We start from the raw sequence: 25,095 nt of genomic DNA, 5'->3' as shown, positions 1-25,095 counted from the left end.
AAACACAGGAAAGAATGCTCAACATCATTAATCATTAGAGAAATGCAAATCAAAACTACGATGAGATATCATCTCACACCAGTCAGAATGGCCATCATCAAGAAATCTAGAAACAATAAATGCTGGAGAGGGTGTGGAGAAAAGGGAACACTCTTGCACTGCTGGTGTGAATGTGAATTCGTACAGCCTCTATGGAGAAGAGCATGGAGGTTCCTTTAAAAACTAAAAATAGAACTACCATATGACCCAGCAATCCCACTACTAGGCATATACCCTGAGGAAACCATAATTCGAAAAGAGACATGTACCAAAATGTTCATTGCAGCTCTATTCACAATAAACCGGAGATGGAAACAACCCAAGTGTCCATCATCAGATGAATGGATAAAGAAGATGTGGCACATATATACAATGGAACATTACTCAGCCATATTTTAAACGAAACTGAGCTATTTGTAATGAGGTAGATAGACCTAGAGTCTGTCATACAGAGTGAAGTAAGTCAGAAAGAGAAAGACAAATACCGTATGCTAACACATATATATGGAATTTAAGAAAAAAATGTCATGAAGAACTTAGGGATAAAACAGGAATAGAGACAGAGACCTACTGGGGGTGGGCTTGGGGATATGGTGGGAGGGCTGTGACGGGGCGGGGGAGAGGCATGGACGTGTATACACTGCCGGGCGTGGGGTGGATGGATGGTGGTGGTTGGCCACGTGGTGCGGGGGCATCGGCTCGGTGCTTTGTGGCCGCCTGGATGGGTGGGATGGGGAGGGTGAGAGGGAGGGAGACTCAGGAGGGAGGGGATGTGGGAACAGATGTATATGTATGACTGATTCACTTTTTTGTAAAGCAGAGACTAATAAAAAATTAAAAGGTAAACTCTTCTGTGTAACCACCACCTAGACCAAAAATGAATCATTAGTAGTATCAGTACTTTGTCTTCTCCTTCCTTGTCTTCTGCCTCACAAGGGTAACCAATATACTGAGTTCTCTCTCTATATGTTAATTTTGCTTATTTTTGAGCTTGATATGATTGACACATACACATACACAGCAATGATCTCTTTTACTCCACATTAAATTTATAAGATTCTTCATCATCGTTATGTGTAGTTGTAGTCCATTCATTAATGTTCATGTATTGAATTTCATTTGATTAATAAACTACAATCTACTTTTCTTACTTTACTGCTAAAGAAAATTTGGGTTGTGTCTAGTTTAAGGTTATCAGAATAGTGCTACTGTGAACTTTACCGTGAATATCTTTCGGTGAACATGCACTTTTATTGGGTAGATACCTAGGAGTAGAATTGAAAGGTCATTGACTATGTATATATTCAGTTTTAGTAGATACTGTCAAACAGCTTTCCAAACTGGGTAATAAAATATATACTCTAATAGCATGTGTAATGATCTTAGTTGATGTAAATCAATACCAACACTTTACATTGTCATTTTTTTTGTTTTTTTGTTTTTTTGTTTTTTTACATCTCAGGACTTCTAGTGAGTATGAGATTCTATGCTTCAATTCTATAAAGACTAAAGCAGTTGAATAGTGGTCTTATGACATCCTCTTTTGTTGTACCCATTTGAGTATTTGTGGGTCTTTTTTTTTTTTAACTGAGTATCCATCACTTTATTATTGAACTATAGTTCTTTGTATATAATGAATATTGGTCCTTTCTCAAATATATGAATTGCAATTATATTCTTCCAGTCTATGCTTGCCTTTTCATTTTCTTAATACTAATTTAGATAAAAGAGAAGTTTTTAATCTAATGTGGTGCAATTCATCTTTTTCTCCTTTATAGTTAGTACTTTTTGTCCTATTAAATGTCTTTGCCAGCCTGCAATTCATGAAGATATTTTATTATTTCATATGAACACTTTATTGTTATACATTTTACATCTAAATCAACAATCTATTAGGAATTTATATTTATATATGGTATGAAGTAGAGGTCAGAGTTCTTTTATTTTCCAGTTGACTGAGTCTTATTTTACTAAAAAGAACACCCTTTCTCCAGGCACTGTTGTAGCACCTTTGCCATAAATCAAGTGAATCTATACGTGAGCTCATTTTATGAATTCTACCCTATTCCATTTGTCTATTTTTGCCCTTGTGCCAAAATCACTGTATTTTTCTTATATACCAGCAATTAACTATTAGAATTTGAAATTAAAAACACAATGCCATTTACATTAACACCTCCAAAAATGAAATACTTAGGTATAAATCTAACAACATTACACCTATAGAAAACTAAAAATCCCTGATGAAAGAAAACAAAGAGGAACTAAATAAATTGATAGATATTTCATGTCATAGAGAGGAGGACTCAATATTAAGACAGCAGTTCTTGCCAACCTGATCTATTGATTCAGTGCAATCACAACCAAAACACCAACAGTTTATTTTAATTATTTTATAGATATTGACAAAAATTCTAACATTTATATAAAAAGGCAAAAGATCCTGAATAGCCAACACGATATTAAAGGAGAAGAACAAACTCAGAGGATTGACACTGCCTAACTCAAGATTTACTACAAAGCTATAGTAATCAAGACAGTGAGGTACTGGCAAAGGTATGCGCCAATTGAACAAAATAGAGAGCTCCAAAATAGAGAGCTTCAAAATAGGCCCATGTAAACATAGTCAACTGATTTTTGACAAAGGATCAAAAGCAATAAAATATAGGAAAGATAGTCTTTTCAACAAATGGTACTGGAACAACTTGATATTCACATGCAAAATAATGAATCTAGACATAGACCTTACACCCTTCAGAAAAATTAACTCAAAATGGATCATAGACCTAAATGTAAAACAAAAAACTGTAAAACTCTTAGAAGACTAGAAACAGTCCTGGCAAGACTTTTCACACCACTCCACAGGATTGTGCATTTAGTGCCCTAGGTCTGGAGCATTCCCTTATATATAAAGAGGTTGGGTGCTTCTTCCTTATTAGGAGAAATCATTCCCTATTCTAGGTATGCAGTGAACTTCTTTGTACTGCTTATATGTGTGCATTTTATGGTGCCTGGCCAGCGCCATTACTACATCTCCCCACCATGGGAAAGAAATGGGGTCTTTGCCTACATCACATGTGGGGTGCATCAGTCCATAGCCCTGCATCAGCTATCAGGAGGGGCCCACTGATCATGGGGGACCAGTGCACATGACAAACACTTATCTTGCTGAGCCTTTTCTCCTTTCTGTGATTAAAGTGTTGCTCCAACCAGAACATTGCATATTGTGTCCACTTTGGCAAATCCAAATCCATAGATGATACAGTGGGCCAAGGTCAGTGGGCTCCTTCTGAAACTGGTAGGCATTTTTATGTGGTTTGCCATCCTCTATGAGGTGGGAATTCTCACCTGGCACCAGTAGCTAGATCTGCTTGAAAATCATTTGCGTTTGGCAATGACTTTTAGACACAACACCAAAGACAGAATCCATGAAAGAAAAAATTGAAAAGTTGGACTGCATTAACATGAAAACTTCTGTTCTGTGAAAGATATTGTCAAGGGAATCAGAAGACAAGCCACAGACTTGGAGACTATATTTACAAAAGATATACCTGATAATGAACTGTCATTCAAAATATGCCAATAGGGCTTCCCTTCTGGCACAGTGGTTGAGAGTCCGCCTCCCGATGCAGGGGACACAGGTTCGTGCCCCGGTCGGGGAAGATCCCACATGCCACAGAGCGGCTAGGCCTGTGAGCCATGGCCACTGAGCCTGCGCATCTGGAGCCTGTGCTCCGCAATGGGAGAGGCCACAACAGTGAGAGGTCTGTGTAATGCAAAAAAAAAAAAAAAAAAAAAAGCCAATAACGCTTAGAATTCACAATAAAAAGTGTACAACCTGACTAAAAATGGGGCAAAGTATCTGAACAGACACCTCACTGAAGGAGATATAAAGATGAAAAATTAGCATATGAAAAGATGCAGAACATCATATGTCATTAGGGAATTGCAAAATAAAACAACGTTGAGATACCACTAAATACCTATTAAAATAGTGTAAAACCAAAAAACTGACACTGCCAAATGCTGGCAAGGATTCAGAGCCACGGGAACTCTCATTCGTTGCTGTTGGGGATGCAAAATGGTAAAGCCACTTTGGAAGACAGTTTGGCAGTTTCTTACAAAACTAAAATACTCTTACCATATGGTTCAACAATCACAATCCTTGGTATTCAACCAAGTGAGTTGAAAACTTACAACCAAACAGAAACCTGCAAATGTATGTTTATAGCAGTTTTCTTTATAACAGTCAAAATCTAGAAGCAACTAAGATGTCCTGGATAAATAAATGGATAAATAAACCGTGGTACATCCAGACAACAGAATATTATTCAGAACTAAAAAAAAAAAAAAAAAAAAAAAGATCTATCAAGCATGAAAAAACATGCAGGAACCTTAAATGCATATTACTAAGTGAAAGCAGCCAGTCTGAAAAGGCTATATGTTGTATGATTCCAACTATGACATTCTGAAAAAGATACAAGTATGCAGACAATAAAAATATGAGTGATTGCCAGGGATTTGGGGGAGGATGCCGTGAATAAGTGGAGCACAGAGGATTTTTAGTGTAGTGAAAGTATTCTGCATGAAACTGTAATGGTAGATACATGTTGTTATACAGCTGTCATAACCCATACAGTGTATAACACCAAGGCTGAACTCATATGTAAACTGTGGGCTTTGGATGATAATGACATGTCAGTGTAGGTGTATTGATTGTAACAAATGCACTTCTATGGCACAGGATGTTGATGGTGAAGAAGACTGCGTCTGTGTGGGGGGTGGCAGGTGTCAAGGTGTATGTAGGTACTCTGTAAACATTCTGCTTAATTTTGCCATAAGCCTAGGACTTCCAAAAAATAGTCTATTTAAAAAAAAACATAGTTTCCTACAGCTTTATAAGAAATTTTGAAATCTTTTAGTGTAAGTCATCCTTATTTGTTATTCTTCAAGATTGCATTGCCTAATCTTGGCCTTTAGCATTCTCATTTGAATTTTAGAATCATCTCTTCAGTTTTCATAAATAACCTTGTGGGAATTTAACTGAAATTTTATTCAATTTACAGATCGATTTTTGAAGAAACTGACATACTAAATTATTTTTCTTACATCCAAGAACATGATATGTCTTTCCATTTATTTATTTTAAGTTTTCTCAGTATTTTGTGGTGTTTGGAATAGGAGCCTTGCACATGTTTTGTGGCTTTATTTATAGATATTTGATGAGTTTTTGCTGTTATAAATCATAGATTTTAATTTTATTTTTTGATTGTGTTTAGTAATATAATTCATTTTTTTTTTTTTTTTTTTTTTTTTTTTTTTTGTGGTATGCGGGCCTCTCACTGTTGTGGCCTCTCCCGTTGCGGAGCACAGGCTCCGGACGCGCAGGCTCAGCAGCCATGGCTCACGGGCCCAGCCGCTCCGCGGCATATGGGATCCTCCCAGACCGGGGCACGAACCCGTATCCCCTGCATCGGCAGGCGGATTCTCAACCACTGCGCCACCAGGGAGGCCCCTATAATTCATTTTTAAGATGCATCTTATATCCAGTGACCTTGCTAAATTCACTTATTAATCCAAATTATTTTTTGTAGAAAACTTTCTGTTTTTTGTATAAATTATGATTTCTTCTGCAAATGATATTTTTATATTTTCTATTCTAATTCCCCTCTCTTATGTCTTGTTTTTACCCTTATTTCATTACTAGGGCTTCTAGTACAATGTTGAATAGAAGTATTGATCACTGGAAGCATGGTTTTGTCTCTTGGCCAAGATAAGTCTCCTATGGGTTAGCTATAAATTTTCAGTGTGCTATCTAAAGTTTGAAGCTTCCCTGGTGACAACCAGGAACAGGTTGTTTACATTGTTTAAGAAAGTCCAGGTTTATGTTTTAAACCTAGTTTAACAAGTTACATACTCTGACTTAGCTCTCTGACCAGTGAGGTATAAAAGATGTTGTTTGAAACGTTTGTTCAAGTTATTTTGAAATTAAGATTCCTCGCATTTGCCTTGGTGGTTTAAAATCTGGAGATGAAACATCCTATGTGACTAAGAAAAGACCATGATGAGCTGCTACTGGAAGTCTCTTGGAGCCCTGATGTTCCTTGTGCTTTTTATCCCCTTCTATGTCATATCCTTTGTTTTTAGTAAAGTCTTATGTGTCTCCTGGGAAGTCATGTGAATTCTTTCAAATTTCCAACCTGTGAAATAGTTGCAGTTTTATTTTCTGCACCTATTGAATTGATTATATGCTTTTAATCTTTATTTCCTGTTAAGAAGGTACATTATGTGGAATAGTATTTAAGTGTTAAAAAATCCTTGTATTTTGGAAGAAACTCCACTTTTTTTGTGATTTACTGTGCTTTTTATACATTGTTTTATGATTGCTAATATTTTATTTGCTATTTTTACTTCTATGGTTATTTTTTTTTCTTAAATGTTTGGAAGAAGTTAATGGTGAACCATCTATGCTTGAAATATTTGATTGATTTGCTTATTTCTTTGTTTATAGAAGGTTTTTAATAATATATTTTATTTTTAATGGATATGGAATTAATCAGATTTTCTATTTCTTTTTTGTTTGATTTTGAAAGTTTATTTTTAATGAATCTGTCCATTATTTTTCAAATGTATTTGCCTATTGTATTCATAATATCATCTTTATTAGGTCTTTAATACCTACAGAATTATTACTAGTGCCATCTTTTTCATTAATTCCTGATACAGGTAATTTTTCTTGTCTCTTTTTCCTCCTTTGTCAGTTTTCTAGGAGTTTACTAATTTTATTAACCTTTGATATAATTTGTTTTGGCTTTTTTGACTTTTACTTTTGGTTACTTGATTTTTTTCACTGATATGTGTTATTTTATTATTTCCTTCTACTTTCCATCAGCTCCATTTTCTGTTCTTTTCTAGCTCTTTTAGGTGGAAGTTTATATAATGGATTTTCAGGCATTCTAATATTTTGATATCTCCATTTAAGACTATCCTTTTTTTCTAAGCATTTCTTTAGCTCTTTGAAATGTCATATATTCATTAGCATTCATTTAAAATTTTTGTAATTACTATTTATTCCTTGACCTGTTTACAGTTGTATTAATTTCTAAGGGCTCAATGATTTATCTTTTTGTAACAATTTCTAGTTTACTTCCACTGGATGAAAGTTTACACTGAATGATTTTAAGTCTTTTACATTTTTGAAGCATGCTTTGGAGAATGCTTAATTTTGGAAAATGTTCCATGCACACTAGAAAAGAATGTGTATTTTCTTATTGTTGAATGCATTGTTTTATATATGTCAATTTGTTTGAGGTTTTAGTATTAAATTTTACAATGTTTTACATCTTTACTGCTTTTCTGTCTACTTATTCTATCAACTATTAAGAGAGGACTGTTAATGCTTCTCATTCACATTGTGTACTCATCCACTATCTATTTTTTTTATTTTTTCCAACATGCCTTATATCTTAAAGCTATGCTATTGCATGCATACAGGTTTAGAATTGTGATATCTACCTAAAGGATTGTACCTTCCTCTCTTAATATGTATTTTTCTGATATAGTATAGCTACACTGTTGCAAGTTTAGCTAAACTAATACATGGTTCTGCTGCCTGGCATACATTTTGTTTTTCCAAGAAGCCTACAGTGACCTTAAAGTGACACTAGCCCCCTCATGCAAGCACGTGTCTTAGATAGCAGCCCACAGAGGCACAAGCAAATATAAGTTCTTGATATGACTTTCCCAACAGCCCTTGTGATCAACAGTTTCCCTTTTATCTCAGTGCCTGTATTTCTTAGGCACCCCTTAGATAAGAACTTTGTGGGCCTTACCAAAACCCTACTCTTTTGGTTTGAATTGACCAATCCAGACCTAGCCTGGGCATCCCAAAGCACTCCACCCACTGACCCTAATGAAGGTATGTGCCCCAGTTCCTGCTTTTCTCTCTGTCTGTACTCTGCCCTGACCTCATGTGGCCCCTCCAGGTGTGCTGTGTATTACCTCTAGGACCTGGAGGAGGTTTAAAGAATAAACTTTTTTATTTCAATTTCTCCTGTTGTCTGTTATAGAACTGTGGCTCTCCATCCATTACTCTTTGCTCTATTAGCAAAAGTTAATTTAACAAAGTCTCAACATACACAAACGTTCTTTTGGTTAGTTTTTGCAAAGTACATATTTATTGATTATTTTACCTCTAACCTCTGTGTGTTCTTTAAGATGGCTCTCTTGTAAATAGCATGTAATTATTACAGTTGTCCCTTTGTGTCTATGGGAGATTGGTTCCAGGACCTGCTGCTGTGGATTCTAGATACATGTATATGTAGAAATGAATCACTTTGCTGTACACCTGAAACTATCACAACATTGTTAATCACCTATACTCCAATATAAAATAAAAAGTAAAAAAAAAAAATCCGTGGTATCAAGTACCATAGTCAGCCCTTTGTATCCACAGTTCTGAATCCATGGATTCAACCAATCACAAATTGTGTAGTACTATACATATTAATTGAAAAAAACTGCATATAAGTGGACCCCTGCAGGTCAAACCAGTTTTGTTCAAGGGTCAACTGTATTTTAATCCAATTTGCCAATATAAGTCTTTTACTGGAATATGTAACCCATCTATATTATATATAATTACATTAATGTAGTCACTAAGTTTAATATATTATCTTACTATAATTCTCCATGTAGCCAAACTGTTTTATATTTTTCTCTCATTTACTGCCTCCTTTTATATTAATTACTTAGCTTTTCCTCCATTACCTTTTTCATTATTTATTCTTCTACTACTGTTTTAGTGGTTACCCTTGAAATAAAAATATGCACACTTGGTTCAATACAATTTAATACAAATCATTGCTTTTACCACATACTCAATAATATTATATTCTTAACATTTGTTAACAACACTCACTTCCCCTTGCAACATTTGAATTATCATGGCCATACATTTTAATTATCTCTATATTTTAAATATCACAAGACATTACTGTTACTGTTTTGTACCAATATCCTATTATTGTTCATTAATATTTACCCACATATTTGTACTTTATTGCTTTCCTTGTTTCCTACAAATCCATGTTTCTCTTGGAAAGTTTTTCTTGCTAGAAAAACATCCTTTAGTATTATATGTAGTGCACATATTCCAGTGACAGATTGTCACTTTTTGTCTATCTGAAAATATCTTCACCTTTATTTTTAAAGAATAATTCTGCTGATTATAGAGTTCCAGCTTGTCAGTTATTTTCCTTCAGCCCTTTAATGATACCATTCCACTGTATTTTAACCTTCAACGTTTATGTTGTAAAGTCAGCCATTATTCTTACTTTTGTTACTTTTAAGGTAACATTTTTTTTTCTTTTTTTGCTTCTTTTAAGATTTGATTTTTCTAAAACACTTTCAGAAGTCTTATGGTTATGTCTCTAGGTATTCTTTGTGTATATTGTGTTTGGGCTTCTTGAGTATATGAATTGATGTATATTGTCAGTTTTGGAAATTTCAAAAGATTCTTATTGCTTTCTTTCTCCCTTTTTAAATTTTTGGCATTAATATTATACATACATTAGAACTAGTGGAAAACAGAATTCTAAGATGTCCCCTAAAATGCCCATCCATGATGTTCATACCCTGTATAAATCCCTGAGCCTGAGACTACCAAATAACTTGATCCATTTAAGTATGGGTCTAGTGGTTAGAAACAGAGGAAGTTAGATATTTAAATCTATGGGCCATGGTGGGGGGGCTTCTGTTTGTTCTTGTAAGTAAAGTTTTATTGAAACAGCCATGTTCATCAACAAGTATCTGTGGTTACTTTTGCTAAAATGGCATAGATGAGTAGTTGCAACAGAGACTATAGTCTGCAAGCTTACAGTATCTGCATCTGGTCCATTAAGAAAAAGCTTGTCAGTCCTTGCTTCCCTGGATTATTCTCTCGTGTTCTTGTTGCTTTAACAACTTTCTGATGCCTTCAGACAGAAGAATTCTCTTTTTCTAGTTCTTCTTTGTAGGATTATTGCATCCCTGAAGTCTTTAGTATTAAATGACTAATTTATTGAGTTTTTCCCCTCCATTTATGTTTGCCCTGGATATTCTCTGCTCCACCAGATCCAATCTCAATGCAACTTTCCCTGTTTTGTGCTCCAGGTAGTTGAGCTCTGTGAAATTGATCAGCCAGCCTCCCCTGTTTTCTGGCTTCAGGTTGAGCCAGAAGATATTGGGATATCAATAGGAGATATTGTCAGCTTCTCAGAAAATGGGTAAAGGACAATGTCAGCGTAACAATTACTTTTGTTCCTTCCCTATCACACTATTGATTGGCAGGAGCTCTGTACCACTAAGAAAGGCTACAGCTCCTTTAGGTGGCCACATCCTACAACCTGAGTTTGAGTTCTCACCAGGTGCTGGTAACTGCTTTCTACCTTTAACCCTTCAGGACTAGACATGGTAATGTTTCCCCACTTCTGTTAGCTTTATCATACAGTATTGTTTTCACATATTTGTAAATGGTCTCTTTCCTAAACTCTCTTTGATTACACTGATTTAGTGTTCCATCTGTTTTCTGTTAAGAATTACACTGATTTCAGGTTACATTTGTGTTTTTGTCTGACTGATCCAATGCCACACAATGCATTTACTGCTAGTGGTAAAAGTACTAGATATATTTCTATCTAAAGAAGATATGTCCACATACTAAAAGTGAATAAGATCTGGCTTGAGATTAAACAATATTCTTAAATATTCACTATGTCTGGAGCATGAGTAAAGGCCTACTTCATTAAAAACATAGAAAAAACATCTTTTATATAAAAAATAATTTAGCTCATTCCCTATTAAAACTGGCATTTTATACTGAGTGTACTTACAAGTACAGACAAAATTGAAATGGACATCTGTTTTGTAATGTAGGTCATTATGTTCATATATCAAAAAAATAGTACAACGGATCATTGATTTTTATGTCTTCTATACCTAAATTAAACTAGAAGAATAAAAATGATTTTTTTGGTTCATTAGGGCAATTACTCCCATATAGTGTAAATGTATTACTTCATATAGTGAAGTGTCTTTGTAAATAGGAAATAAGCAAGATCCTTCTTCCCTACATAAAAATGAATGTGCTCCAAAATATTTCAAAATGAAACTGAGGAAATTAATATTTTCTGACTTCAGTGAAAAATGTTAAATCAATGATGATGAAAGAAAAATAATCATTCTTACTTCACCACTTTGTTGGTTAAAAATTTTATCCTTCTGTTTTTCTTTGTTGTTGCATCTCCATGAATATCTACTCTCTGACAAAATTGCTTAAACATTTGTTTATTCTTGTAGGTTTCTTTACTCTTCCAAGGTGACTCAATAGGAAAGATCAAAGAAGACACTACACAGCAAGTGGAATTTGGAATGATCTTAACAAAGTGGATATCTCAGTTTGACTTTCCTGGATACTTGATTTAATAAGGTTTTGCATATGTACAAAGCCAAGTGATGGTCTTTTTCCCCACTGTTATAATTATTATTCAAAATATAATGTAATTTTCTTCATATACATATCTTGATTCCATAAAGAATTTCTGAAGATATGGGTGTTGTAGTGTTTAAAATTATGAAGAATCTGAGATTTTACCCTATTTGTAGGACAACAAGTTAACCTGCCACAGTTTCATTGATGCTGACAGAAGACGTGACATTCTTAAATCAGAGACAAAGAATAGTTTACTGTTCACGGTAACAGTAATATTAGCAATTATGCCAGTTTCCTGAACCCCAGTTCCCACAGGGCACTGAGAAGAAGGCCAAGCAATGCTGGCATATGAAGTGTGTTTTGTTACTAGACAGATACCTCAAGCATAGGGAACTTAAACGTTTATAATGGCCAGTAAGCCTACCTGATCTTGCCTGGAGAGAGACATTTTAATTATGCCTATGAAGAAGGTGCCCTAGGTTCCATATGGAAACATGGTCACTATTTTCCAAGGCTCGTCACTACGCAAACATCTTGGAAGATAGTCTAGAATAAAGCTAGTCAATTCTTCTGCTTGCAAAATATGAAGAAACATGAGAGACCTATGGAGCATTGTCTCCCAACAATATCCACCACTCATTCATACACTATGTTGACTTCTGAAGGATTTTCCCATGTGTATGTCCCTTTATTAGCCATAACAAAATATATCTAAGAGACTGGGATCATATCTAATCAACTTGGCTCATACTGTATTTAATTAAGGCAACTATCTACAGTTCTCTAAGAAGCAGAATGAGGTCAAACTATAGTACTGACTTCAACCATGCCTGCCAACATCCTGGACTCCATCAACTGAACAAATATTATTAAACAACTGGATCCAGCTTACAACGTGAGGTGGCTTTCTCCTTAAGTTTCCTTATTGGTCATAACAGCTGATTAGAGGAATTAATTCAGGGAGGGCAGGCTGCATTAGAAATGGCACAGATACCACCTTGGTCTGCAAATATGTAGTCTATGGCAGTTCTGTCATCCATAATGACTCTGGCCAGTAAGTTAAGGCTGACCTGAATGCTTTTTAGAACTCAGATGGTATTATTGATCCCTTCAGCTAAAGTCAGGTACAAATTATGTACCATTTTTTTTAAATTGGATGACTCTCATTGTAGGGATAACTGCCTCAGGGCACACTAATTAATGAGTCTGTTAGCCCTCTGAGATTCTCCCTTGTCTAACTAAAGTGATACTCATTTTGAAAGAGCTCTACAGTCATATGAGACATAAATGATCTATCGGTAGTGTGTCATTAAACACCTGAAGTTTTCTTATGAATACTTTTAAGGAACAAACTGAAACAATCTAATACTTGGTTTCCACAAAACTAATACAGTTACAGGGGTGCACATGGACCCTGTACAGAAAGCACTGTTTACAGTTGTTGAGGCTCCCAAGTGGAAGCTATATAAGTCTACAGCCCAGGTTAATAATCTCTATAAGTTGGCCTCCTAACTAGCAGTAGGCCTTGAGGTTCCCAGTTAAGTTTGAAAAATTGATTCTAGTCCTTGTTTTCAGTAAGAACTAACCATGGAATCAGTTCAACCGGCCTTGATTGTCCATGCCACCAGTCAGGTGGCATTCACCTACCCCATGCAACCAGTGACAGCTAAGGAAATAATGATAGAAAAGGACATACATCTGCAGGTGCTGAAAGATGTTTTGCTTGGGAAATGGAGAACGTAGAGCCATCCTCTACTGTTTCCAATAGATTTTATGGTAAGGTTAAAGGATATACTGTCCCAAAATGTGGCTGGAATTCATAACATTCAAATATAAGGTATTTGCAGCAGTTTACAAGGGACATACAAGGGCGTTTTATCCCTATCCCATGGGAATTCTGAAAGGTAAAGATCACTAATATTCCTCACTCCTTTTTCACTCCAGGGGTTAAAGTGATTCCTTCTCCAGGTGTGAAGGTGGTTGTCTCGTTTCACCAACACAAACTTAGTGTGCCACAAATTAGTAGCTGTAACTACACCTTTTTTTTTCTTTCAATCATTTCCTATTTACACCTAGACTTTTCAAGTGAAAGTGTCAGGTGCAATAGGTACAAGGGTAATTTTATAAAAATTATAGAGATCCTTAGAACCACTTATTTGGCTCACATAGACCATTGTAGGTGACTCAGAGATCAGTGCACTCAACAAGTAGTCTTTATCATCATGCTGTAGGACCATGCTAATTTATTAATAAAATCCAGGTAGTTGAACAAGAATTAAGTTTGAATCTGCTGGGCCTCTTTTGATCATGCTGACACTTGGAGGCTGTATCAACCAGACAAGCATGGGGTTGTTGGTATGGGGAAAAATAAGTACTGTGCCAAGGAATGACTCAAAATAGGTTTACAAGCACACATGCTCCTTCTGTTAAGCGGATCATTACCCAGAACCACTTGGGGATGATTGCTTTCTTAAGACAGAACATTCAATTAACAAATTGCCTTACTAAGGTATGTAGCACAGATGGAGGGAAAATATGTAAAGTCAGAAATCTTTTTGAGTTGATTCTGAGAAAGTTGTACCCAGCATTCATCAATCCCACATGCCTGTAGATGGTAGGGGACATGAAAGTCTCATTGAATACCTTGACAATCAGCCCATTATTGACTAGCTTTTGTGATAAAAAGGTATATCATTGTCAGACTGAAAATGTCCTGAAAAGTGAAACATCTTATATAGTAAGTTTCAAGAATCACAATTGTGTGACTGGACTTGGCTGATAAGATTGAAACAGTAATGTCATAATCTTTAAAATGTACCCAAAGCTGTGGAACCCTCTCCCTCATTACCCTAAGAGGGAGGCTAAGGTCTGATGTAATTAATATGTCAGAGTGGGCAGGGGCAATGGCCTATGCATTATGGCCTCCCTAAACATGAGAAAACCACATCATCTTTTGGCAGGAGTCATAAGCCTGACATTAAGTGGTAACTACTACATCTGAAATATAACATGCTTTACATTGTGCTTGTTCTATGATGGTGGATGTGTTGCAAAGTACAATATGATGTTGGGTCCACACAACAATGGTGGCAATCTAGTTGGTGCAGGCTCAACCAGCATCTTGATTCTATTCAGTCTCATTAGAGAACTGGGCCTTGCAGTGAACTTCTACATGAGAAACCCATACAGTTTTATTAATAGTTGTAACCTGTTCACATTTCGTGGATCCAAAGGTACTGGGAGTGATAACCTGCCAATTTGTAGTTTTCCAAGTGACACTAAACAACTAAGCAATTGGCAACAGCCTCATAAGTAGGAAGAAGGAGAAGGGTAAAACGTTACAAGGATTTTCAAGGGGAATATTAGCTCGAGCTAAGAAGACACTCTGGAGTTCTTCTGGTCACTGAGCTAGTAAGAAATCACATCTGCTTTTGGTTCGGCAGAGCTAGTGCTTAGGCTGAAGTGATGCAGCAGCTTGTTGGATGCAATTGAGATTCACCTTAATATCACCAGCAGTTAAACAGGCCTAGGCATTTAGGAAACCTTTGTGAATCAAGAGCCCCATTCAGCCAGTGTTATGATTCAGATAGTGGATTGCTGGATAAAGTCTCCCACAAAAGGATAGCTATCATTTTTCAAGTAAAAGCTGAAATACCACTGTGCCCAGGCTGGCTGGGTTCTTTAAGGAACTACACTGAAAAGTGAGCCTTGTTGTGTCTTTCTCATATTGATAGACATTGAATCTGAGTTGATTCACTACAAAAAGGGAATATCAGGTTGGAGAATCACAAGGTCTATGTGGGTTAAGCATCTAGTTTTGACAAGGGTTTGGTAACAAACCGCTTTTTGAAGGTGCGTACCTGGTGACAGAACATCCTCCTGGTATGCTGAATTGTATGCAGTACAGCTGGTTGTTATTCTGTTATCAATGAAAAAGTGGCCTGAAGTAAGAATATATATAGCAAATAGCTTCCCTTATTGGTAAGGTATTGTCAGGAACAATACTGGAATATTTTGGAGACAGTGCAGACTGGGATAGGCATATGGATGAACCTAGGGGATTAGATAGAGAGTTACTATAATTTTCTGTCTTACAACAGTGCCCACCAGAGACTATCCACCAAGAAGAGACACTCAGCATCCAGAGATACTGAGCATCCAGTGGATGTCAAACAGCCTCTATCTTTGGCTACCCATGTGCTTGCACAATGGGCCTATAAAGGAGTAAGCATGGTGTCAGGAATGGCCACTATATATGGTTGTAATAGCCTGAGATCCCACTCATATAACCATTTATACTGATGAATGCCTGGCCTTTCACTAGTAGAAACCAATGCTAAACACTTGATCTGATACCATTCAACAAGGAGACCAGCCAGCCATTTGGTTTCAAGGTGATTATACCAGATTCTTTCCACACTGAAGGGGACAATAATTCACTCTTGCAAAAATTGACATCTACTCTAAAATAGATTTACCTTCCTTGTGTACAGTGCCTTTGGAGTTCTGCTGTCCTTACTTCGGAGTAACTGTCTGATACATCTACATGGGATCCTACATGAGTGCTTCAGACCCAGGGATTCATTCTGTTTTGAAGAATAATTTATCATTTCTACAATTTGCTGTATCACCTGAAATCAGTTGGCCAGATAGTCCTTTTGAATAATTTACTAAAGGCTCAGTGAAGGCAACAGCTTGTGGATGACATCCTGTTAGGGTTGAGGTGATATTTTACAGTGTGTGCATTGAACCAATTACTGACATATGGTCCTGTGGCCAAGTGCAAAACAACTTTGGTTTTAGAACCAAAGGAAGGATGAAGGATTTGTCCTGCTTACCATCACATCTGCTCACTCACTTCCAGAACATGTTTCCATTTCCTGCAATTCTATGGCTCTGCTAACTTGAAGGTCTTGACTCCAAAGCAAGCAATACTTCCTCCATGGGACTCAGTAACTCTTCCATGGAACTTAAAGTTATGATTGTCAATTTGTCCCTTAGAGGGTCTCAATTCAGTGGACAAGCAGGCAAAGAAATAATTTCTCATTCAATCAGAGTTAATAGACTTTGTTTATTATGAGTAGATAGGATTGCTGCTATATAATGGAGGTAGAGATTAATGCATATGAAATTTGGTGGGTTCACTGGAGTATCTCATGGTGTTTCCATGACTAGAGTTAATGATGTACACCCAATTGGGAAAACTTGTTGTAGGGTCTCTGTCTTGGGGAACTTAAAGTAAGATACATAAGCAAAATTATAAAGTCAGTGAATATTCTTTTGTGTTCCCTCACAGCTTCCTTTATGTGCCCTTCATTCAACTTTTGATATCCTATCCTACACATCCCTGTCTTCTGCAGAGCCCAGTGCCTAAATATTGTATGTTGGCTGCCATTGATACTTATTCATGTGCTTCATCCTCATGCTCTTCTTCAGTATTTGACCTAAAGTTATCCCATTTCTCCTTCTCTACCCTGTTGATCTCATACTCTTCACTGAAGAAACTTGTTGAACTAAGATATTTTGCTTCACTTGATCTCTTCTCATGTTGATATCAAGGGACTAGCTGGCTGTTATTCTCCTGAGGGTAAGATTCATGTCTTATAAATGTTTATAATTCTTATGTCCTGTAACATGGTAGCTGTGTAACACATGGGGAATGAACTAACTTATTGGTGAGATAACAAATTATCCTTATTAATTTTTAATCAATTAGGGATCTTATTGTAAAGAAGCAATATAAGCATTAAATACTTTTGAATAAGTCAATTGCAACACTAACTATATAATGGTAAAACTTGAACATGTGCCTTTTACTTAAATCAGTGCATAATAAAGATTATAACTAAAATGTCTAAAGTAAGGAAATCATTTGTAATATATTCTTTAACATCATGCATTTATGATTTCCAGCTTTGTTTAAATCTGTGCTTTAAGAAACACTCTCCCTATGAGATTTTTGTATTTTTAACTTCTTGAATCATTTCCTAACCTTTGTGCTCAATTTCCTTCCTTCAGCCCAGATCTATTTAATCATTTTTGAAAGTTATCAGTTTCCATAAAACATTAGAAAATGGTGTTTGAAATGCCAGTCAGTTTTAAGTTTTAATGCTGTAAATAATGAGTTTGGAGTCATAGGATTTGAAAGGAGGTAAAATATTTTCCAAAGATTTATATATAAATAAGTAGTTAATTTTGCTTCAGATATTTCAGCAATGCTATCAAATATCAAGCATCTATTTTGTGCCCTCATTAAAAGAGTAGGAGATAATAAAATTACTGATTCTCCATTATACAAATGATTTATTAATATTCTGTTACATTAATGGCAGCATACATTGAATTCTCTGTAAACCCAATTAGTAAGAGTCTTATTCCCTGCTCCAATCTGAAAAAAAAAAGGCTAATTAAAAAAGATATTAGTAGTCTGGGACAAATTTTCACATTTATTACTGATAGAGGTTAGGCTGGCAGACATGTATTATACCTATGGGGTATAATACTATGGGGAAGTGCAACCACTGATACTGAACACCATATTAAAAGACAGACCCATTCAAGTGGTTGTTTTCATGTATGCTGGCGTGGAATACCAGAGAAAAGCTAGCACTGTCTATAAGCAGGCTCACTCCTAAATCAGATCGAAACTAAAACGCTCAATTATTGTTCTCAAAATTACTAGTGAAAACATCACTACACCTCCCTGAGGGTGAAGTGAGTAAATGGACTGAGAGAGTTTATAAATAAATGTGACAAAAATCTCTTTTCTGGTAAATGAGTTGCAAGGAAACGAAATTCCCCTCTGTACTTAATGCTAAGAGTGTATACTGTGGCATAAAACTATGTCCTTAATCTTGGTCTGTTGATTTATTTTCTAACAGCTTTATTGAGATACAATTCACATATAATAAAGTGTTTTACAGTGGGTTTATTGTTTTTGTTTTGTTTTCACCTTAGAAGTTAGAGACGCTCCTATGGGTATTTGATGTTTTTGATGAAATTATTACTATTAATTTTAAGTCTTCATTTTAAGTTTTTTGTTGTTAGTTTATAGAAACAAATTTTATTTTTGTCTATTTACTTTGCATACAAAATACAATATATTCTCTAATCAATTCTAATTTTGTGTGTGTGGATTCTTTCAGAGTTTCTATGCATTTACAAACATGAAGATTTTCCTTCTTCCTTTCATTACTTACTGCATTGTTTCTTTTCCATGTCATGATGCATAATTTAGGACTTCCAGTACAACCCTAAATAGAGGTGGGGATAGTGTGTTCATCCATTTCCCATTTCAAATCTCAAGTGCGATGATTCAATTTGAAATTAGATTTAGGTTTTATATAGATGTCTTTTATCAAGTTAAGGTGTTTCTCTTATGTTACATTTGCTAAGCTTTTTGCTTTGTCAAAAATGATTGATTTTATCAGTTGCTATTTTTACATCAGGAGATAATCAGATCCTTTCCTCCATTTTTCTGTTAATGGTGTGAATTACACTGATGAGTTTTAAAATTTTCAACCACCCTTAAAGACCTGGACAAAAGCTTACTCGGTTGTGATGTATTACCTTTTAAAAAATATTTTCATTTTGAAATAATTACAGAATCTCTGGAGGTTGCAAAGAGGCAAGAGATTGAACCTCTGTACCTTTCATCCATTTTCCGTCAATGGGTTCATCTTATGTTACAGTTGTACAATATCAAAACAAGGAATTTGACATTGGTAAAGTGTGTATGTATAGCTATATTCCATCTTGTCATTTATGTAGATTCAAGTAGCCACCACTAAGGTTAAGACACAAAACTATCCCATCACCACAAATATCTCCCTCAGTTTATCCCTTTATAGTCATACCTCATACCCACTCCCCTTTCCTAAACTCTTTCCACGTAGGCCTTGCAATCACTAATCTGTTCTCCATCTCCATAATTTTGTCAGTTTGAGAATTTTATATAAACGAACTTACAGAACATGTGACCTTTTCAGATTTTTTTTCACTCTGAATAATAGCCCCATGGATCCGGCAAAGTTGTTGAACGTATTAATAATTTATTCCTATTTATTGCTAAGTAATATTCTGTGGCATGAATATACCATTCTATTGTTTGACACTTTCATTTTATTCCAGTTTTGGCCAATAGCAATTAAGCTTCAGTGAAAATTGTGTACAGACTTTTGTGTGGATATAAGTTTTCATTTCTCTGGGATAAATGCAGAGGAAAGTGATTGCTGGGTCATATCTTAAGTGTATGTTCAGTTTTAAAAGAAACTGCTAAACTATTAAAGCTGTACTATTAACATCCCCACCAGTGATATATGAGAGAGAGAATCTCTGCATCTTCATTAGCATTTGATATTGTCATCATGCTTTATTTTAACTGTTGTAATAATTGTATAGTAATATCTCATTGTGCTCTTATTTGCATTTCCCTAATTGCTAGTGATGTGAACATCTTTTCATGTGCTTATTTGCCATCTGTATATCCTCTTCTTTGAAATGGCTTTCCATATCTTTTGCTGTTTCTAAATTGTATTGTTTCCTTTTGCTTAACTGTTAATTTTGAGAGTTTTAAAAATGTATTCCTGATTCAAGTCTTTGGTCAGTTATGCAGTTTGCAAATACTTTCTTCCACTCTGTAGCTTATTGTTTCATCCTCTTTACAGTGCCTCTTGCAGAGCAAACATATTACTTGTGAGGAACCTCAATTTATCAATTGTTTTCTTTTATTGCTGTGCTTTTAGTGACAATTCTAATGAATGTTCAGCAAGTGTTGGTCCAGAAATTTTAAAAAAATTTTTCTATGTATTTTAAAAATTGTTATAGCTTTAAGTTTTACTTTTAAGAACATGATCCATTTTAAATTAATTTCTGTATAAGGTGTTAAATTTAGGTCCAGGTTCATTTTTTGTGTCAGATATCTAATTGCTCTAGTAGCATTTGTTGAAAACGCATTTTCTATCTCCAATTGAATTGCTTTTGCACCTTTGTCAAAATTCAGTTGGGCATAGTTGTGTGGACCCATTTATGAGTTCTCTATTCTGTTCCATTGACCCATGTGTCTGTGCCACTACCAACACCACCCTCTGTTGATTACTGTAGTTATACTGCATGCCCTAATATTAGGTAGGATGATTCCTCCCATTATTTTCTTGTTCAAAATTGCTTTAGCTATTTAGGGCCTGTGATTTTCCATATTGTAGTATAAGCCCTGATAGTTGTTGCTTTTTTTTTTTCTTTTTTGTACTGCAAGTGCCTGACAAACTTTGATCGCTGGCATCCATTTCCAGGAGGTATTTACCTCAAAGATGGCTGCCTCCAATAAACAACACTGTCAGGCACAGGACTAGGTAAATGGCCAGGCCACCTCCCCAAACGGAGGTTTCTTTGTTTTAGAGATCTTGGTGGATTTCAATAACTGACCATTTGGGCTACTTGCTTTTTTCTCTTCCCACATTTTCAATTCCTGCTATTATGTTTTACATTTCCCAATAAAGAGTGAGCCCTTGAAACCCTAGACCCCCCCACCCTCGACCCCAATTAAAGCAGAACCTCAGACCCCTGTGTTCTCTTTCTCTCTCTCTCTACCCTGAAACCTTGCTGTGTGGCTCCAGTTGCACTGTGTAATTTTCAGGTCTTGTAAATAATAAACCTCTATTTTTTCAAAGTTTCCTGTTGGTTATTGCTGAAGGATGTCTTGTAATCATAATAAAAACCACAGGGACTGGCCCAATCACAACTTTGGTTATTGATAGGCTGAGACTGGCACAAAACAATTTGCATAGCTGGCAAGATTGCATGATTATCCCTGGCAATTAACCAAAGGGAATACCCTTTAGCTGCAACTTGCTTACTAACCACCTAACTTAGGTGGGTAACACACCACCTGGGAAAGGAGCACTGCATGCTGGGGGTATGTTGTACTGCTATGGGTTTCTCATATTGCCTCTGTCATGTGTGCCTGGGATCTCCCTCCCAAAATGTCATGGTTACCATAATAATTCAACAATCCCTCCAGAGAAGTGTGATCAAGGCCATATGGTCTAATGTGATGATTAGACTACTAATTTTAAAGACCTTAATTGACTATTAATGTGTGTAATGGTCCTCCACACTTCCAGGCCAAGGAGAGCTAAAAAGGGTGAACTGGACTACAAGACTATTGTCACTACCCAAGGAGAAGCTCAGAGTTAAAGGCATGAGGAAAGGAAAGAGTTCACGTAGGTGAGGAGGATGTGAGACTTTGCCTGCAACCACACTGTGGGTGGGTCGTGCCGGGACTCTGTCTTAACCCAGAAGAATGAAATAGACTCGCAACTGGAAATCAGTGTCACCACCAGAAGGAAATACTACAGAGGCCTATGACCTCTTTGTCACCACTTCACTCACTACTGTTCCTCTTCATCCCCTAAATTGAGGGTATATTGTGGGTCCAATCCCTGATATGATGTTACTAAAAAATTAATAGACAAATATAAATGTTCTGAACATCTGGTGCCGGAGCCTCCTAAGAACCCTGCAGTGGTACTTCACTTCACAGCAAGGTACTTTTGCTCCTTGATAAATTCAAAATCCTTTGGGAGCTTCCTGGGTGTTATTCAATGCCACTCATACCAGTATGCCAAGACTCTGGTATTACACACCAGAGGCCTAGGAGTTTTCCCAAAGATCCTTTGCATATTGTGTTAATGGAAGCAGACTCCAATCCTAGAGAGGTCTCTTGGGGCACCCTGGAAAGGAAATCAGACAACTATGAAGAAGGCTCACAGTGATGCCATCAAAAATTGTTGGTAAAAACACGTAAGTTTAGGTTAACAAGAGAAAATCAAGAAGTAGAAACAGATCCGAAATTCTACCTCAGTTGAAATTCAAAACTTTCTTAAAGATTTTATGCAGCAGAAAAGAGAGAGGAGAACTAATTGGTAGTTGCAGGTTTTTTTTCTTTAGTTTTTTGTTTGGAATACTCTCTGAATTGTTATTCACAGCTGCCAAAATGTGTCAACTGGTCAGTACTGTATCGCTAAGGTCCCTAAATTCCATAACTTAAAAAAAAAATCCATCTGGGCTACATGCTTGCTGACTCCAAAATATCACAGGTCCTAAGAACCCTTGGGTCCCCTCTGAATGGGACAGAACCAAGAAACCTACTTTATGAGGTGCCCCTTGGATATTTATTGCCTGGTGCCCTGCTTATCCTTCCATCACTGTGATCACTGCTAAAGCTCATAGTGAATGGAAAACATTAAGATGAAGCCCATGTCCTGCTGCTCAAAATTGACATGGCCCAATGGGTTTATCATTTCCATGTTCATAGTGACCCAAATGATTTTCTCTTCATTTTAAACCCTGAAGAGGCCCCCATTTGACCTTGAGTCCAGAGGATTATTTTTACAGGGCAGCCCTATTACATTATATTGGGATTGCCAAAACCATCCAAAAGGCACTAACACTCCTAAGAGAAAACTTACATATTCTTTCTCTGTCCGTTGAAGACATAAATCTTACCTTGTTTTGGAAGGTAAACACCCCAGGAGGTAACTAAAACGTGCTTGAGACTGCAGAAAAAAAAAAAAAGAAAGAGGGAAAGAGGACTTTTTAAGTGATTTTTCCCCTTTTTTTCTCTCCCTACCTGTGGATGTTTTTTTTTTTTTTTTCCCTCTTTTTCTCTCCCTGCCTCTGGATGGTATTGCCAAAATTAATTTGTAAAAGAGTTCTATTTAATTGGTCTAAAAATGAGTGCTTATGAATAAAGTCAGAAATATAATAAAAACTAATGCAAATATTTTTTTCGAGTTCACATGATCTAGGAAAATTTTTGATAAAGTTTGTTGATTTAATTAATACAGACATGTCTTTAGAGTTATCAGCATTAAGTATAATACTTTTATTCTACCTAGGTTTACTAAATTCAAATAAGCTCATGTTCTTGGGGCTTCCCTGGTGGCACAGTGGTTAACAATCTGCCTGCCAATGCAGGGGACATGGGCTTGAGCCCCAGTCCAGGAATATCCCACATGCCAGGGAACAACTAAGCCCATGTGCCACAACGACTGAGCCTGTGCTCTACAGCCTATGAGCCACAACTACTGAGACCACATGTCACAACTACTGAAGCCCACCTGCCTAGAGCCCCTGCTCTGCAACAAGAGAAGCCACTGCAATGAGAAACCTGTGCACTGCAACGAAGAGTAGCCCCCGCTTGCCAAAACTAGAGAAAGCCCATGTGCAGCAATGAAGAACAAACACAGCCAAAATATAAATAAATAAATAAATAAATAAATAAATAAAGCTTCCTCTTCAAGGAAATTTATGGAAAGGACTTTTGACAAATACATGTTTTGGATAACCTTAATATCATAAAACTAAACTGGGTAAGAATTTACAGGTCTCTAAGGAAAAACTGGATTCATAAAACTGCTAACAAAAGATCAAGGTCAACCAGGATAAGTTACATAAGACTGAATAAACTGATGAGGATGAAAAATAATTTTTGTAACTTTTTGTTTTATTGCTGGTTCTCTAATGTTTTGCTTTTCCACATTTTAGGAAACCTTTTTCTCTTCTCTTAAGTTAACAACAATTTAGTAAGATTTACCTTTGTGAACAAAGATGAAACATTTACTTTTTCTCCCTACCTGATCCATCCAGAATTCAGAAAGTCCCAGTGAATATTTTTATTTTTGTGTCAGTATAATTATTTGCATAAATTCAATAATCATCTGCTCTTCTTTTAGCAGGACACAATTGGAAAGAGTAGTTTTATTACCAAGGCTTTGACTGGAATGTCACCTTTGAGAGAGACATGCATAGACTCAGATATAACCAGATAGCTTTAAGAAACTAAGATTAACTTTATGGAGCCAATAAAGTCCCTTGGCAGAACATCCTGGTACCTTGCTTACAAAGTTCCCAGCAGCCCTACCAGATGAATAAGAATATCCCTTCTTGGCAGGTCTGGAAACCTCAGGATATTTTCGGAACCCCAAGAAGAAAGGAATTTACCCGAATCTATACATATTACAGGCAAAGTCTGATGATAAGTCCTCGGCTTGGCTTTCCTGGCCATAAGAGGCCTTTAAAAGTTCAATCTGAGATTCTTTAGGAAAAATTCTACCAAAGCAGACTTAAAAGAGTCTCTATGATCAATTATTATTCTTGCTGCACTTAAGTAAAAAAAAAAAAATGCGCCAAGTTTATTGAAATGACTTATTTTGCTAACAAATTAGTCTCAATTTGACTATATTTGGTAGAAATAAAGATAATTTTAGAGAGGAAAATTATTTTTTAGTAATACACCTTCGTGGATATTAGATTTTAATACTACTTATTGTCTTTGAGGTTTGTTTTCTATCTGTAAAACTGGACCAGATACTGAATTCTTCTAGTTTCCTCCACTCTTTGGCTAAACCTCTCCAAACTAACATTTGCAATTTTTCTTCCACCCTTTTGACTTGGAATCATTGAGAACTAAAACTGCTCTTTTCCTAAAACAATGTAAGCTAAAGAGAGACAACTTTATATAAACTTCAGAGAAATCATTACAACAGCTCTCATATGGACAATATTCATGCCTGTTGCTGTATGGG

Source organism: Hyperoodon ampullatus, assembly GCF_949752795.1.
Source record: "Hyperoodon ampullatus genome assembly, chromosome: X".
Lineage (NCBI taxonomy): Eukaryota > Metazoa > Chordata > Mammalia > Artiodactyla > Ziphiidae > Hyperoodon > Hyperoodon ampullatus.
Note: the sequence above shows the minus strand (reverse complement) of the source record.